General features: G+C 36.7%; 1 protein-coding gene and 1 long non-coding RNA gene across 2 annotated transcripts in view; both read right to left on the bottom strand.

Moving 5' to 3' along the window:
* LOC149661441 (uncharacterized) overlaps positions 1 to 16340 on the bottom strand; it is a 237789-nt gene that overhangs the window by 108928 nt on the left and 112521 nt on the right. The gene's annotated exons all lie outside the window — the stretch shown is intronic.
* Positions 9752 to 11357, bottom strand: LOC149661444 (uncharacterized). The gene is made up of 2 exons (XR_016368914.1): positions 10281 to 11357; positions 9752 to 10220 (listed from the first exon to the last, which is right to left on the bottom strand). It is a non-coding gene; the product is annotated as an uncharacterized LOC149661444 (long non-coding RNA).

Genomic DNA, 16340 nt, shown 5'->3' with positions numbered 1-16340 from the left:
ACGCGGCGGTAAAGAAAGAAATCCCATTTAATAGCGGAAGTACCAGATGAAAGACCAAAAATATATATACACTTTTCAACGTCAAGCAGAAAGTATAATAGAAGGGTTAACTTTCTGTGGGGGTAAGTTTAGGGTTTGTCCATTATACCTTCAGTCAGTTTCTGTTCTCATAAAGCAAGTTTTACTCGCATTTTTTTAGTATTTCCTATTTTCACCTAAGCCTTGGCAGAATATATGAGATGACGTATCTTTTACCTGGAGAAGGTTTCAAGCATCTGTTAAAATGTACCTGGCTTGACACCAACGACGTTTAATTTTAATTTAGATTTATCGCCAAGGCCTATTTCTTCGTAAGGTTACGCGTACTACTCATTATTTCTCTCAATAATTAATAAAGGTCTAATAATATTAAAATTAACTCGTACCTATGCACGCTTCAAATTAATTTCTTGATATAAAACTCACTTACTTCCTCTCTCGATCAATCATTCGCATAATATACTGGAATTTAACTTCAAGGCAAGTAATCTAGAAAAACAGTAAATAGAGTGGTTGGTTAGTCACTTATAAATTAATTATAAAGGTTAGAATTAGAGCTTTAAGATTAAGGTAATATTGCTTAAATTAAATTACCTCAATTTAGTTACGCATTACATGTTGGCAAATTTAATAATTAAGTTCGGCGAGTACTACCTTCGAATATACTCTAGCTGACGCGTTCTGTAGAAATAAATTTCTTTATCATTCAATTAAGAATGTGGAAAATAGGCGAAATATCTTCCACTGCAGTATTTTATCTCATTTAAAATCGTTGTTAAAAAGTGTTTATTTTATATCGTTTTATCGGGGAACCATCTAAAGGTCACAAAACCTGCGTGACGATAAAAAATTCAATATTGTGTAAAAGTTTTTTTTTTTTTGAGTTAAAAATACAATCGTGGCTAGACTTTTTAAATATGCAGTGTATTGGAAAAATTTTATAAAACTTTAAGACTTTGACCATTCAGAAATGTAAGGGTTATGGTTTGGTTTAAAAAATTCTTTTTGGTCAGAAACAAGGAGCAATAAATGAGGATACCCTGTTCGGGACCAATTTCAAGTATCATCAGCATTCAATATCATCTTAGTTCTAAAAATGTCATAAACCTTTTAATAGGTTTGCTTTCTAAATTATTTGTGAATCCCGAAATTTGTACGAAACAAATTGATTTTAAGATTTATATGTGATCCATCTTTTTAAGTATAACTCTTTGAGTCTGCCACGGACATTGAAAGAGATGTCCTTAAATGAGAAACGTGATCTCGCGTCAGAACGGATGGTCAATCCTAGGTCATTTTCTTTTTCTTTGCCATCCCAAACCAACCATAGAACTTTATTGGAAACGTTACTTCAACTGCTTTTAAGTTTTCAATGGGAAAACATTTTTGGTCTCCCAAAAAAAGGGAGGTATACGAGATGGAAAAGTTCGAAGTCTTATCACGTATTGTTTCTGACCAATTTGGCTCCAGAAGGATATCTTGAAGCAGAGTAAATAAGAACCCAGTTTTGAAATATCTCTAAATGAACTCAAATAATTGTTCTGAAGCTCTTAGTTTTGATACTGTCTTATATTGAACCATGGATAAGTTGATTCGTGGCTGTGAATTAAGAACAAGCACAAAAAACTAACCACTTTTCCAAGCATAAATAAGATTACTTTGATTTGGTCAGTAATAGGATTAGGGGTGCTTTTTCTTCACTATCAATATATACTCTGTATAAAACTAGCTCTATATTCGTCGCCAGGTTCAAAGAAAAGCATCGCGAGCTAACCGAGCAATGTTGGACGTAGAGAGCTATTAAAAAGGGAATAACTTGGAAAAACGGCTGCCCAAAGACAAGTTAGGCCTAAGAGATGGCGGAAGAGAAAAGGGCTCTATCTATCTTTTACGAGTTTTCCCAAGGTGCGCCTAAAGACCAAAATGGAACAGATCAGAAAGAGAAAGAAATCTTTTACGTTTCTCTATTCGGGAATGGAAGCTGTTTGTTTTTTCTATGGTATCGTAGCGGAATACGGATGCGATCCGCGGAGCATGCAGGCTGACCACTGGTCTAATTTACAAGAAAAACTCCTATCCTACCGTCACCCCTAAAGATAGCAAAGTGGTCAGACTTTTTCTGTCCACCACTCTTCCAGGAACCCACCCATTTCAGATCAAATACCTCCTATACAAATAATCCTATCGCTAGCAAGGCCACACTTTGAGAAAACGAAAAAAAACTGTACGTTTTTAAACCTTTGGTTGTAAAAATGCTTCGGATTATTTAAATCATACTTCAAGGCAGGAAGAATGGATAAAATTTGGATAAATCAGAGTTATTTCTTCGGAAGTTTTTACTGTATCTTAACTATACTTGTTTTCAGTACAGGATTTTATTTTTACAATTTACGAAGCAACCGAGTGTTGGTTCTCTCTTTCATTCTTGTTCTCCGGGTTTGATTTAAGTCTATTTAGTTTCTGTAAATATGAAGAATCTTGGTACAGAACGTTAAATTGTACTAGTTTCTTTATATACATGTATAACATAGGACCACAATCATTCTCCTTGTCTTCTTCAGTACAAGAAAAGGGTAAATCCAAATACAAGGCTTAAATAAACACTATCCATTTTTCAAACCAAACCCTTTATGATTTCATATAAACCTGTGTTTTAAGAGGCAATACCAAAAATGTATTTCTGCCATAAAGTTTCCACTTCAAATAACAAGCTCTTAATATTATTAAAAAAACATATGCTGTATTAAAAAATATATTCAAAACAAAACTTTTAACGCAACATCGATTTTGAATTAAATACCCGAAACGAGAAAATCGCGTGACTGTAAATATTCTTAAATTTAAGCTTGCAAAACTTGTGTGTTTACACGCAGCATCGAATTTCCAATTACCCTTAATTTTTACGGTCTTAATATGTTTATTATTAATATTACCTCATTAAGTTTAATTAGGCTCATAAGTGATGAAGTCAAAAGTAAAAGTCAAGAAGACGGACAATCTCTACTTGAAATTCGAACTGACATGATAGAGAGACAAAAAAAACAGCTTTATTTTCGAAAGAAACAGATGAAATCTTCTCGCCGCGGTATTAGAATCAAAATTCTCTTTCTCTCTCGAGGGTCTGTAAGGATCTCAGGAAAAAAATGAAATATAGAAATCTAAGCTATAAAGCCCTGGCTCTAGAAGCCATTTAAAGTGAAGGTTAGAAACCTAGCTTCTTTAAAAGACAAATAAGACATCCAGCAGGACACGAATATAGTCTTATTCAAAATAGAGAAGGGCATATCTAAGATACCTTACATTGCTAAAAAGGGGAACCGAACCCATAAAGACATAACCCGCAATCAACTCATTAATTAATTGAAAGTAATTGGTTTTCAGTTACACTTTCTGACGTCATGTCTATCATTTGAAATCGCTTGAGCTGCGCATTAGCGTTTAACTTTTAACTTGAATTGGTGTCTTTTACCCAAAGACGCTGTACTCTATACTTTCGATGTCCCTCAATTGTCCAACTGAAACATTAAATAGTTACTACAGAAACCAACCGTCGTCGTCTTTCTCACATAGTCAATCCAGAAGGGTGTGGAAAGTGAAAAACTAAAAAAAAAAAAAAAATAAAAATAAAAACTTTTGCAGCTCCGGGAACCCTCTAGGGTCTAGATATTAAACAAGGTGTTCGTGCGACGACTTTTCTTTTTTCTTCGTGTCTCTTAACTCCATTTTCCTCTGATCCTTTCTTCACCCGCTCGGCTTGCTTGGAAAATGTGAAAAGTCTTACCACCAGAGAGAGGGAAAGCTCTTGGTTTCTTTCCTTTCCCGCCTTTTCTCTCTTTGCAAACGAGTACGGTGGTGCTGCAACCATCCAGAGGATCGAGTTCGCGACTTTCCCAAAGAGCGTTTGTTGGCGACCAACAAAGCTACAAAGGCGATCTATCATTTCCCCTTAAAGAAAGTAAACACTTCTCTTTCGCTTGTCAAACCGCGCGTAACATACATCGACAGGAGTAGAATATTTTTCCAACTATAGCACCTTAAACCCTTAAAAAACGTATAGTTTTCAGAGGAAAAAAAGAGAGGTTTTATATTTGAAAATTTACTCCTTCAAGGTTGGTTCTAGTGTCATTCTATTTATAAAATAAAATGGTTTTATGGTTAAATAGACACGTCATAAAGCAGAGTAAACTCAAGGAGGACTAACTAAGGAGTGTAGAATACGGATAAAAATATAATTTAACTAAGGTTGTTCGCGATACGCTGTTAGGAAATTGAACGTAGCAAGAATTAGAGGCCAATAACGTCTATTTCCGGAATAAGGACAGGACTTAAACGGGCAAAGTAATCGCGAAACCTCGATTCCTCGTTGTCAAGTTACTTCTGTCAATAAATAACAATTCACGTAAAATTCGATATTCATTAATTTTTAAGAAAGTATTAAGAATGTCGTTCATAAAGTTACGACAGCATTTGATCGATATAATCCACTTTAAGTTTGGACGTTACGTCGTTAAAAGGGGCTTGTCAATCGTGTTTCTCTGGAAAATTTATCATTCGTGCAACGACGCTGATGAATCTAAAATAGCCAAGGCTTTTAAATATATATAACGTGTATGTCTCGCACAATTTATATTAACGATGCCCTAAATAATACTATCATAAGCTGAGTGTTAACGCAATTCAAATGCAAACGTAATAAGCTATCAAACAATCTCCAGGTTCATTTGTCTAAATTTTAACTAGAGCTAGGAGAAATGAACCTATACCCTGGAGATGTTTTGTTCATTTTTTATTTTTTTTTATAAATAAATTTTGAACTGAAGCTTTTTTTAAGCAGAACATAAAACCAGTTGTGCCCATTTTATATTCCGTTTTGGGAAAAATTTCGTATTTAAATATCAAAACAAACTATTGGATCGATTTTACAGTTTCAATTATCAATAATCTAATTTGACAAGCACTCTATCGAGCAGGTTGCCTAATCCCTAGACTCATGCTCTCTCCTTCCTGTTAAGGCCTATAACTGCAACCTGAGAAGTTCTCACCTAATTCTGACTCTACAGTGGAAGAATAATGTTTCGCATCTAAGTTTATAAACCTGATGTACTCGAACTCGGAAAGGACCTATTTCTCTAATTCCCGTTGCCGGTAGAAGGAATTTTAATACGCCAAAGTCAGCTTACACGTACTGTAGGTCTACCTTCACTACACAATCAGAGCCCCAAGAGATATCCGATAAAAGATGATGCGGGAAGCCGCTCGAATGGAAACGATAGATCTAGGTTAGATAAATCCAATCGGGCGTTCCTCAAGCGAGCTTATCTTTTGGGGGTCCCTCTTTAACACGGCTGAAATTTCTTAAGGGACGACTTTATAAAGTCTATCGAGGGTTCCCTCGACCCCAAAAGCCGTTTTCGAAACACGGTCCCCAGGGCCATTTTACAATAGATAAGGATTCAACCGGGCTTTGATTAAATGGTTCCCAAGCCAAAAAAGCTTCTATTGACCAAGGCCTATAGAGGAAAATAAACAGTATAAAAATTAGGGCTTTAAACTTCTAATGAACATCACAACGAATAAAACGATTGGGGATCATCGTGTAACTTTCCAAAAGCTCGCACTCAACAAGAAGTCAGATTGTAACGTATTTCTACCTTGTTTTCTGATTTGTCTTTCACTCGTACGACAGTGACATAGGCGGAAAAAGCTATTTGGGTCATCCCCTTGCGCGTATATTAATATTGACCAACAAATACGATTACGACTCTAAGCCTTTTGAGCGATTGTATAAAAAATTAATTCTCTCCCGGGAAATGAACAGAGAAATTACATTTTCCTACCCCCCTTTAAGCGATATTAAAATTGAAGAGCTAACAAACGGCAGAAATGGCTGCTAAAAGGAATTAGGGAAACGTACGTGGCCAATAGTTGAGGGAAGCCAAAAGGCAATTTAAATATAGAACGACTTCAACCCTGAATAATTAACATGGTGTTACAGTTATATTTCGCATTGAAACGTGCCTAGAATTAAATCGTAAGGATTTTACCTATGAACCGCGCTTTCTAGCTTAAAGGGTCAACCGGCGGCCTGGCTTTCAACAACCTAAAGGACCGGACTTTCAACTGAATTAACTCTCCATATATGCAAATATGATTTAAAATGGGTAAAAGTTTCTTCTAGTGTGCACTTTATTAATATTATTAATATTTAATAACTCCGCGTTATTAACCACCCCTTGACAGAAGAGGTATAAATTAATTTTCTCCGAATTTATATAACTGGGCTTCAAATTAAAATGTCACGCATGAGATTAAGATGAGGAATATTTCAATTTTTTAACTCACTAAAAACTAGGCCTACTTTACCTTGGTAATATAAATCACGTTTCGTTCAACCACGGCCAACCTGTATCATCTTTTCATCGCGATTAGATGATTTAAGTTGGCCGTGTTCAACTGATGATCGCACGAAATAAATCTTAAATGCACGTGACCATATTCCTCTTTTTTTCTAAAATGAGTAGTCCGGACTGTCCGGCTCTCTCAAGAGTATGACTATTTAGGAAAATAGAACACCTACAAAAGGTCCAGGCTAATGCTCCAACTTCCGGGGAGGGGGGCGGAATTGTAGACGGTACATTTAGGAGTGGTCCATTAGGATTCATGTCGTGATTATCGTTAATTAGGGTTTCACGCGAAAAAGCAAAGGCTTATAATACATCCTAAAACTACAGGTTTCGTCAAAGCGATTAATGCTGGATTTTTCAACAAGATACGACGAGCCTGCGTGTTAAGCGACGACTAAATTGAAACAGTTTCAATTTAGGCTTAGCGATAAAGAAAATGAACTTGCGGCGTTTTCACGTACCGACCTCTGGCGCCTACACTGAATTCCCATGTACTTTTTTTCAGAAAAGATCGTTTCTCATTGTTATTCGCAAATATATTACTATATTATTAAGTAATCTGAATTTCAGTGTGAATCTGCCCCTCATATATTTATAGTTTTAACTCTTAATTCGTTCGGGCTTTTCCATATCGGTACCGTATACATCTAAAGGAGAGACACATACACTTCGATGAACGCCTATACATAACATGACTGTATTTAGACCTTAATTATAACCGTCTCGGTATTCTATATGGTATTCTACGAGCGAAGCCGAAACGTATAAGTGCATGGACATAAGTGAATTAATTATAAGCTCCAATAAGTTATCGAAAGTACATAATATGGTTTAAAAATTAGTGTGGATAATTAATTGTTAATAGAAATTAGCAGAACACAATAAGTTTCACAGAGATGTTTCCGATTCGATATGTCTTGATCAAAACCGCCATACGCAGGATATGGAAGGAAACCTTCCTTCAATGTATCTAGTGCAACTTCCGGGATGTTTAAAATGACCTTATGCCCTTTACGATCGAGAGTAAGCGGGATTAGATATAATACAGGCTTATCGGCGTCGCATTCCGGTTAAGGTGGATAATTGGGTGCTCGAAAGGGGCCTTGGCTCGCAAACATTAAAGGGAAATGAGGATGAGGATGAAGGTGAAGGAAGGAGTTTCCAATCGTTCCGATAGCTATCTAGCATATGACCCCGGAGCCATACATGCGCTATTCCCCAATAGTTACATGGCTTAGCTCATTCACTATACACTTTGAATACAGTTCGGGAAAGTGTATAGCTCCTCTCATTGCTTAACAAGCATCCACTCGTTAGAGGCGATACCTTGCACAATAGACGCAGGAGAGAGGTTTAACACTTACAATCTCTTACACGAGTGTAATTGGCTTGTGAGACGAAGGCAAGTTTACTATTTCCCTAAGTATAATTTCAAATCAATATGTATGGTATAATTAAGGTAAAATGTGTAACTCTATTTGAAACACATTTCTTTCAAAATTTAATTATATAGTCAATTGATTAGTGCATTTTTCAATAAATCATTTAAAAACATCCTTAACTTCATAATGTAATTTAGCCAAAATGCTCTATTATAGCTATACTTGGAATGAGATATATTATAAGTGTCAAACCCCTCGATGATCCAGAACCAATTGAACGATAGGGCCATAAGTTTTAGGTTAACAAGAACGGATTCCATCAAATAATCCCAATATAATGCAAAGTAATAGGAATTAAAAGCGATGATAAGAATTAGGACAAACTGGGATCGTCTAAAACCTGCTCTAATAAATATATGGCTTCCCTTAACAATTTCCGTGGTTTTAAAGCATTTCTAAATAGAAATTTTGATTAAAATTCAAATTTAATCAAAGCGAATTAGGCTTAAGAATTATTCATCCCCTCAGGGGCAATAGGTTTTAACCCGAATGAATAAGCTTCATTTCGTACCCAGGATACGACAACGCCGTGGGTCGTCTCACCTTTATAATAGCAAGAAACCAATCCCGGTCGGTGTGTACATTATCTACGATTTTGGTGTATATGAAGCTGGTCAGGCTATACCATCGAGATGCTCTATAAATCAAATGAAGGTCCGTAATAACGCGTGCTGGACCAGAGATCGAGAATGCGCCCAAGAGAGGTAAGGGCCCGAGGAAAAGAAGCCACCGGTACCATACCGGACCACGGTGTAACGCGGGAAAAGCGCTTTAACGCCCCAGAAAACAGACCGCCACGTCGTGTAACTTCACGGCTAACAACGATAAATCAGTTCCAGACTGTTGTCGCGCGGAACAGTTCCCGCCAAATAAGGCAAGGGCTTTATAACTTAGCGAATACGTACCTACAACTAAACGAGGCAGATCAGAGAACCTACATTAACTTCAGGACTAGAATCGACGCACGATTCTTCCTCCATAACACGAGGCTCGAGGCACACGTCGGTGAACTCACGTACGCAAAAACTCTTTAGGCAATAAGAACTAGTGTCAGAATCGTCGGAGATCATAAAGGTATATTTGAACATTGGAGTTTTCCACTTGTCCTGTAAGATACGCGGTCTCTTACCCTGATACGGTGCCACGTCCAAGTTAAATAATTAAGGGAAATTGGAGGCAAAGAGGGTTAGGAAAGTCACTGCGAACCTCGCCTCTTGACATCTTTACAAATTAGATTCGAGGAATGAGAAGCAGACGGTTAGAGGAGGTGTGAAGCTATGGGTAAAGATAGTCTTGATGATTCTTCCAAGTCTCGCGGGACTTTCATGGGAAATTTTCTCTTCTATGTAACTTCGCCAGGTTAGGTAAATTCGCGCTGAATGATTCAAGAGCAAATTTCCAAAGCGACCGACGAACAATAAGGAAGCGAAATTGAACCGTAAATCTAATAAAACAATGACTATTAAACATTCAAATTGCTATCCCACATTTGCTAAAACATTTTTTAACTTTTTTAAAAGTTGAAAATGAAGCAAAATTATTAAACTTCTAAGGTGGTATATATGAAACTTCTGATTGCATCATCCGGGAGATTAAAAAATAGATATGATCCGATTATAATACCCTTCACTAATGAAATAAAAGATTAAATATTAATAATCTGGATCTATTCCCCTTCCCCTGGAATTTAATTTATATTAATATATTAAAGATTATTTTTATTAAAATAAATATCACGCATATAGTTCTAATAAAAAATTACCAATTTATAGTCTTTGTGACGAGGTTTAGTGATTATGATACTAAGTTCGATCACAACTAAATTAATCACGACTAGGTTAGATTATAACAAGAAATAAGGCAAAGTTGAAATCACAAAGTTCTTTATTCTCTTCTTATGTTACCTTTACAACGTCCTCAACCGAACTGACTCTCCCTTCCCCAACCCGTGCCCGGTAACCGTCGAAATCGGCCACCTACGTCAGTGGTAAAACCCGGGCGAGGAAGAGATTGAATAAACATCTTGTATGGAAAAATATGGGGCCTCCGTATTTTTCCATACCTCGATATCCTTGCTACAAACTCCCCCCACCTTAAGTGGAGCATACAATCGACACTAACAAGAACAGTTAAATTTTTAATCATAGCGTTTTGGGCCTGACTTTGTACGGTTAACATACTACGCATAACCGACTCTTGTCGTTTGTTATTGTCTTCCAACATTGTTTTAAACATTTGGACCATCATTGCCATAGGGTCGCTGATTACGCTAGTTCCCGGGTCTCGCGGCAACTCGGGGTCAGGCTCGAGAACCTGGTCCCCTTTCGTACTTCGCCTATTTATGCCCATTTTTCTACATATAATTTTAGCGTATAAAGGATTTGGGAGTACTCACAGATTGTTGAAGGGTAAAATCCAAATGTCTTAATACAATTCGCGCAATGTTATTTTCAAAATCTCTTAAATGTTCAAACTCTTAACTAATAGATAAAGTTTATCAAATGTTCAACACTTGGAAGTAGATGCTCCCTCCCTGTTGTAGTCGATCCCTCGTTGGATGGAGAGTCCTTTTCGTCTGGTCCCGCAGTCCCAAACTAGGTTCCAGTAGGTGATCCCTCGTTGGATGGAGAGTCCTTTTCGTCTGGTCCCGCAGTCCCAAACTAGGTTCCAGTAGGTGATCCCTCGTTGGATGGAGATTTTCAACGTCCGGTCCCGCAGTCCCGAACTTGTAGATATGGTTTTTGTTTGGATGGTCCCGCAGTCCCATGCAAACTTAAACTAAGGGTGATTGATTTACGTCCGGTCCCGCAGTCCCGAACTTGTAGATATTGTTTTCCGTTTGGATGGTCCCGCAGTCCCATGCAAACTTAATTTAAAGGTGATTTGCTTTCCTATGGTCCCGCAGTCCCAAATTCGATCACCTTCACGTTAATGGAGTTCGGCAACGGAGAAAAAATTCGTCCGGAGAATCCCGCAGTCTTCCCGGTCTCCTTGCTTCGTATAGCTCTGGTCCCGCAGTCCCGAGCTTCGATGAGTCGTGAGGAACGTTGTAAATATCGCGCTGGTCCCGCAGTCCCGAGCTTCGATGAGTCGTGATGGGTTCGATAACTGTTACTTCAGGTTATATACTTTACAAGGGACTTAATTAAATTTGCCCCGCGCCTCCACCAAATTAGTGTGACGAGGTTTAGTGATTATGATACTAAGTTCGATCACAACTAAATTAATCACGACTAGGTTAGATTATAACAAGAAATAAGGCAAAGTTGAAATCACAAAGTTCTTTATTCTCTTCTTATGTTACCTTTACAACGTCCTCAACCGAACTGACTCTCCCTTCCCCAACCCGTGCCCGGTAACCGTCGAAATCGGCCACCTACGTCAGTGGTAAAACCCGGGCGAGGAAGAGATTGAATAAACATCTTGTATGGAAAAATATGGGGCCTCCGTATTTTTCCATACCTCGATATCCTTGCTACATCTTAGACTGAAATATTTTGGCCTCATTTTAAATTAATTTCGTTACCACATCACCGTACATAATTAATGTTACTAATTAAATCCTTTCGACGGCATAAACAAAACCTTGTATAATTAAACCGAAAGTTATTCCACTAACTAAGTACCAATTTCGTATAAATTAAGAGTACCAAGATCTAGCTTCTATTTCTATAATTCTGAGAACGCATTATTTAAATTTTTAAAACTAAACAAAGAGTAAATAGAACGAGCGTAATATTACTAACAATAGGCCAACTAATTTATTAACTTTTCGAATAGGACACTTTCAAAATTACTCTACACATTCTCAACTCAACCTTATTTAAATCTATGACATAAATTATCCTCATCTTGAAGTTGGATAAATGTGATAACCTGAAAGAATTTGGAAAAGAAAACTTCGTAAGTTTTCCAAAATGCACGTAGCCTTTATTAATAAAAAATATATGTGAAATTCTCTTCGAAATCATTATTATGATTACTAACAATAAGGCCTTTGTAGTTTAATTCTTACCCCTATAACCTCATTCGGCCTGCACTCAGTCATTCTATTTCAAATTATATTTTCAGATTAAATGTACAGTGATATAATAACTGTAAATCCTCGTTGAAGTTCAAGAAACCGTAGCGTCGTACGCGTTGCAAATTATTATTGAGATGCATCCAAGAAAGAGGGGATAAGTTAAACGGGAAAGAGAAGCCGCTTAAAATTACAAATTTGTTCGCGCGAGAGCGTAAACGAGCTTGAATTTATTCAGAGTCAACACTCAACACGAGGGCTGGGGGAGGGAGGAGCTTTTCCTCCTTCGTTAAAATCCCTGAACAATTCGCCGCCATTTCAAACCCCTTTAATCGTATCAAATACTGGAATTAGTTGCTAACACTCGGCGGCTCTAAAGTCTAAATCTAAAGCTATCTTCTCTTAAAGTAACGAAGCGGAAAACTTGGTACACTTCTACAGAAATCTGACCTATTTAAAGCCTACCCTCTTTGATATACTGAGATTTTTTAGCAACGGCTTCATATCCCGTTCTTCCAAAAGTTCCAAGTTTCCAAGTTAGAAAGACGAGCTAGTGATCATGTAAATTTCAAAGGAATGGTTCTGTTAGAACAAGTCACTGTCTCAAGCTGTTTTCGGGATTTCAGTGAAAAGGTTTTAAAACAAGTCTTTTAAAATATCATTCCAGATGTACATATTAGAGACATACATCCCAACCAACCACCTTCGTCATGAGGTAACTCTAGACGATAATCTTTCGTGATACCCGCACGTACCCCAAAAGTAGACAGCGGTAATCGCCTAGTACCTAGAAGGAATAATACGCCATCTGTGTCCCGAATAATAAATAAACGTTTCTCTATATCTCTCTCTTAGGCCTAATTCCCGCCATTTCCTAGAAACATTTCTTAAGCCGAAGTCGAAGAATGGTTAGAAGAATGCGTAGGGACTCGTCAACCTCAGCCACGAATGATTAGGGAATCCGTTCAACTAGAAAAGGAGCGCGGGTATTCATTCGAGCATTAGCGACCAACCACGAACGGGTCCCAAAAACGTTTTACGAAAAGAAATTTTATTTTTATTTTTTTTTCTTTCTTCCCCTGCTCTTATTTCTAGCACCTAGGGTACGTCTCGAACATCCATCCAAGCGCGCGCTTTAGAAAATGACCACGGTAATGTTTTCCGCGTATGAAGTGCGAGTGTGGGCCCATTTCGGAGAAAAACCTATTCATAAATCTTTCGAGATGGTAAAAATATGTAACGTCGAAAAGCCCATCGTGTTTCACTCATAAGTCAAAAAGAAAAAAAGAAAAAAAAAAGAAAATACCTTTGCTGAAGTTTAAAATGAGAATTATAATAACTATAACGGAACTTTGTCTGTCCGTCTGTTAGTAACGCTTAATATATTAAGTATGGAAAACAAGGATATTGTTATTTAAAGATATGACATAAATCAGCAAGGATTTTGTATTAATACAAACATATAATATGATAAATAATGTTTTTTAAATTAGGAATTTATTAAAGGGCGATTTCTGAATTTTAAACTTTTTTGGTTGTTCAATATCGTTCATTTATAGTTAATAATTTATACTTAGTAATTTATTATTAATAACTCGGAAATAAATGATTCAATAGAGATAAAGACTTCCTGCTTGTCATGTTTCGCATTTATGACATTTAAAAAACATAATTTTTAATCTTTCGTCTGCATAATTTCAAACATTTTAATAAAGATAAGATAAGATAATAAACAAAATAAATAAAATCTATGTAATATACTAATGTAAAATAATATATTAATTATTATTCATACATAAGGCCGTTCCCCCAACACTTAAAAAACTACTTTTCTCATTTAATATTATGTCTCCTTTCGCATTAAATGTCACGAATTTTGTCAAGTGCGCATGTATGGTTTGAAATGGTAATATAAACTCAATTCAACAAAACAAAACTTCTAAAACAAACGCATTCCCTTTTCCCTTTTATAATTATACTCCTTGGATATTTATCGAGAGAAAATTCCATACCGAAATGAAATACGCGGTAAAAACAAAATAATTTTCATTAGTAATATCAGAAGTTTATTAAACGGAAGTTATAAAAATAACTAGTTAAAAACTTCAACTGGGTTATTGTAAGATTCATAATGTTGCTTCGAATTAATTTATTAATGCTAAAGAGCGAAGAGGGAATATTTTTAGCCCTACGCTGAGAGAGAAAGAGAGAATGGGAGAAGAAAAGCGTTCGCAATGGGAGAAACGCAACGTTTCTCCCTAGAGTTTCGTTTTAATTAGTAAGGAATTCTCCAAGTTTTCTTTTGATAAATGAGTGCCAGCGAACAAATCGATGTTTATTATTACCAAAGGCGTAAAATATAAAGGCCTACATTTGCCCCCAATTCTTATACTGTGAGAAATATAAGAATACCTTCAAATATCCCAAAAATATACCTAACAACCACTCAGAGTCTGCAAACCTACTCGTATAATATATTAAATCCCATATAATTTCATTTAGGGTTTTCGAAGTAAACTAAACTCTCTCACAACAGTTGGCGATTTGAACGCATTGATTACCATACTAATCCATAGCGGGAATATTCATAATATAATTTTATAAACTCATCTGTGGCAATACGATAAAAAAAACAAAACCGAAAACGAACCAACCGAGCTAGTAAGAAAGAATGTTAAGGAAGAAGGAAAAAAAACGAAGCTGGCTGCCGTATTCCATCGGTAAGGGACCGGGTTCACCCAGTTCTTGCTCCGGTATAACTCCTCTATATTCTACTAAGAAGGGTTTTACGAAATAATTCATCTCCTTAGTCTCGAGGGATGGTCACTTTCATCCATCACCAAAAACGAGAGCCCAAGCCCTTCCCTCCCCCCTCCCGCTGTACCACGGGAGCACCAATCTTAAGAAGTAAGAAAAGTAAAAGTAAAGAAGAGAGGATAAAAAAAAAATACCCAAACCACTTCGGAGCATTTACGAAACCCTAAGCCTCGACGGGTGTAAGAAAAAGTATTACTATTTCCTCATTCATGACGATGATCCAAGTACGCAATAGCGGTGGTACAGAGAACTATGGTTCATTTAACGCGTGGTTTTGCAACAAGTCAAAAGTTTCGTACCATCAATAATTTTGACCACTAAGGAATACGTCTCAATCATAATGAATTCTTAAATAGGGCATTCGCGGATTAATAACTAAATTTCACTTCGTCTGACACAACGCGGATAAGTGCAACTTCTTCGAATTTTAAATTAGAACGAACCGGAAATGAATTATTTCAGAGATTTTTTAAGGAAAATTCACAATTACTCGACTAAATATTTAATTTAAAAACAATTAATTATCGAGACATTTTTGAAGCGGATATACCAAATCAAATTTCAGAGAATTATCAACATAACCAGAAGCTGGTTCCTGTTACTACCAAACCATACGGAAATTTGAATTCTACTATCTATCTGAAATTCTGCTGAAGCAAAATCACAAATTCAAATAGTTTACAGCCAAAATTCAAAATGTTGCATTGCATCAAATGGGTTTAAACCGTACTATTCACTAGAACGTCTAACCACTATTTATGTTAGAGGATCCTTTACATGGACACGGATATATGCCAACTTCCTGTCAAATTTAGATGCATGGCGGATATTAAAATTGCATGATGGGAATATATATTCACATTCACTCATGGAGATGACTATCGAATCGTCCCTTCTTAGTTTATAGTCCGACCTGATCAGCGTGGCTTCGCGACGGGCACGAAAATGTATGCGGGGAATCATTTTCAAGTCCCTAACTCCCATGGGTAAAGGCACGAACCACCTCCAACTCTCTTAGGCGAAGACCAAAGATTGAATTTTCTCTCAGTCCATCTCTGATCCCGAGAAGATGGAATCCGAATGCATATATATATATACTCTGGGTTAAATCAATTGCGCTCCTAAATTCAGATCGCTAGACCGGACCCAACCTCTCCAGACTATTCTCGGTCGATGATGAAAATTGTCCATCTATTATTATATTCTAAAATCTGAAATTAATTTTGTGGTCGCATTTCTCGTTCTCCCTCTCAGACTCATTTTAATTTTAATTTCAAACTAAATGAATTATTGTCGAAATAATTTCGAGAAATCGTCTGACGAAAAGTGATTTTCATCGCGAGTAAATATTCATTAAGCGATATTTATTTTAAATAAGTCTGGCGGGCATTTTACAATGAAGATCAGTCACAAAAGTCTGTTGAGACTCAATTCCAACTTAAATGTTTTCCTTTTTGCTTCTCACCTGCAGTGCAGTTTTCATTAAGGCCTTCTACGCGACCCCAGTCGATAATTCCTTACAAAAACAGGAGCGGTTTTGTAAGAAGAACCTTCCCGTTCGAGCTCACCTACGCTGTCAGTGGCTCGTACCCGAAAAGTCTATTCTTGAACGGTCTT

This window comes from Phalangium opilio, unplaced genomic scaffold (assembly GCF_054372755.1).
Source record: "Phalangium opilio isolate 3A_F unplaced genomic scaffold, DU_Popi_V2 ptg000070l_1, whole genome shotgun sequence".
Taxonomy (NCBI): Eukaryota; Metazoa; Arthropoda; class Arachnida; order Opiliones; family Phalangiidae; genus Phalangium; species Phalangium opilio.
The sequence above is the reverse complement of the archived record's forward strand: the minus strand, read 5'-3'. Positions and strand labels throughout refer to the sequence as shown.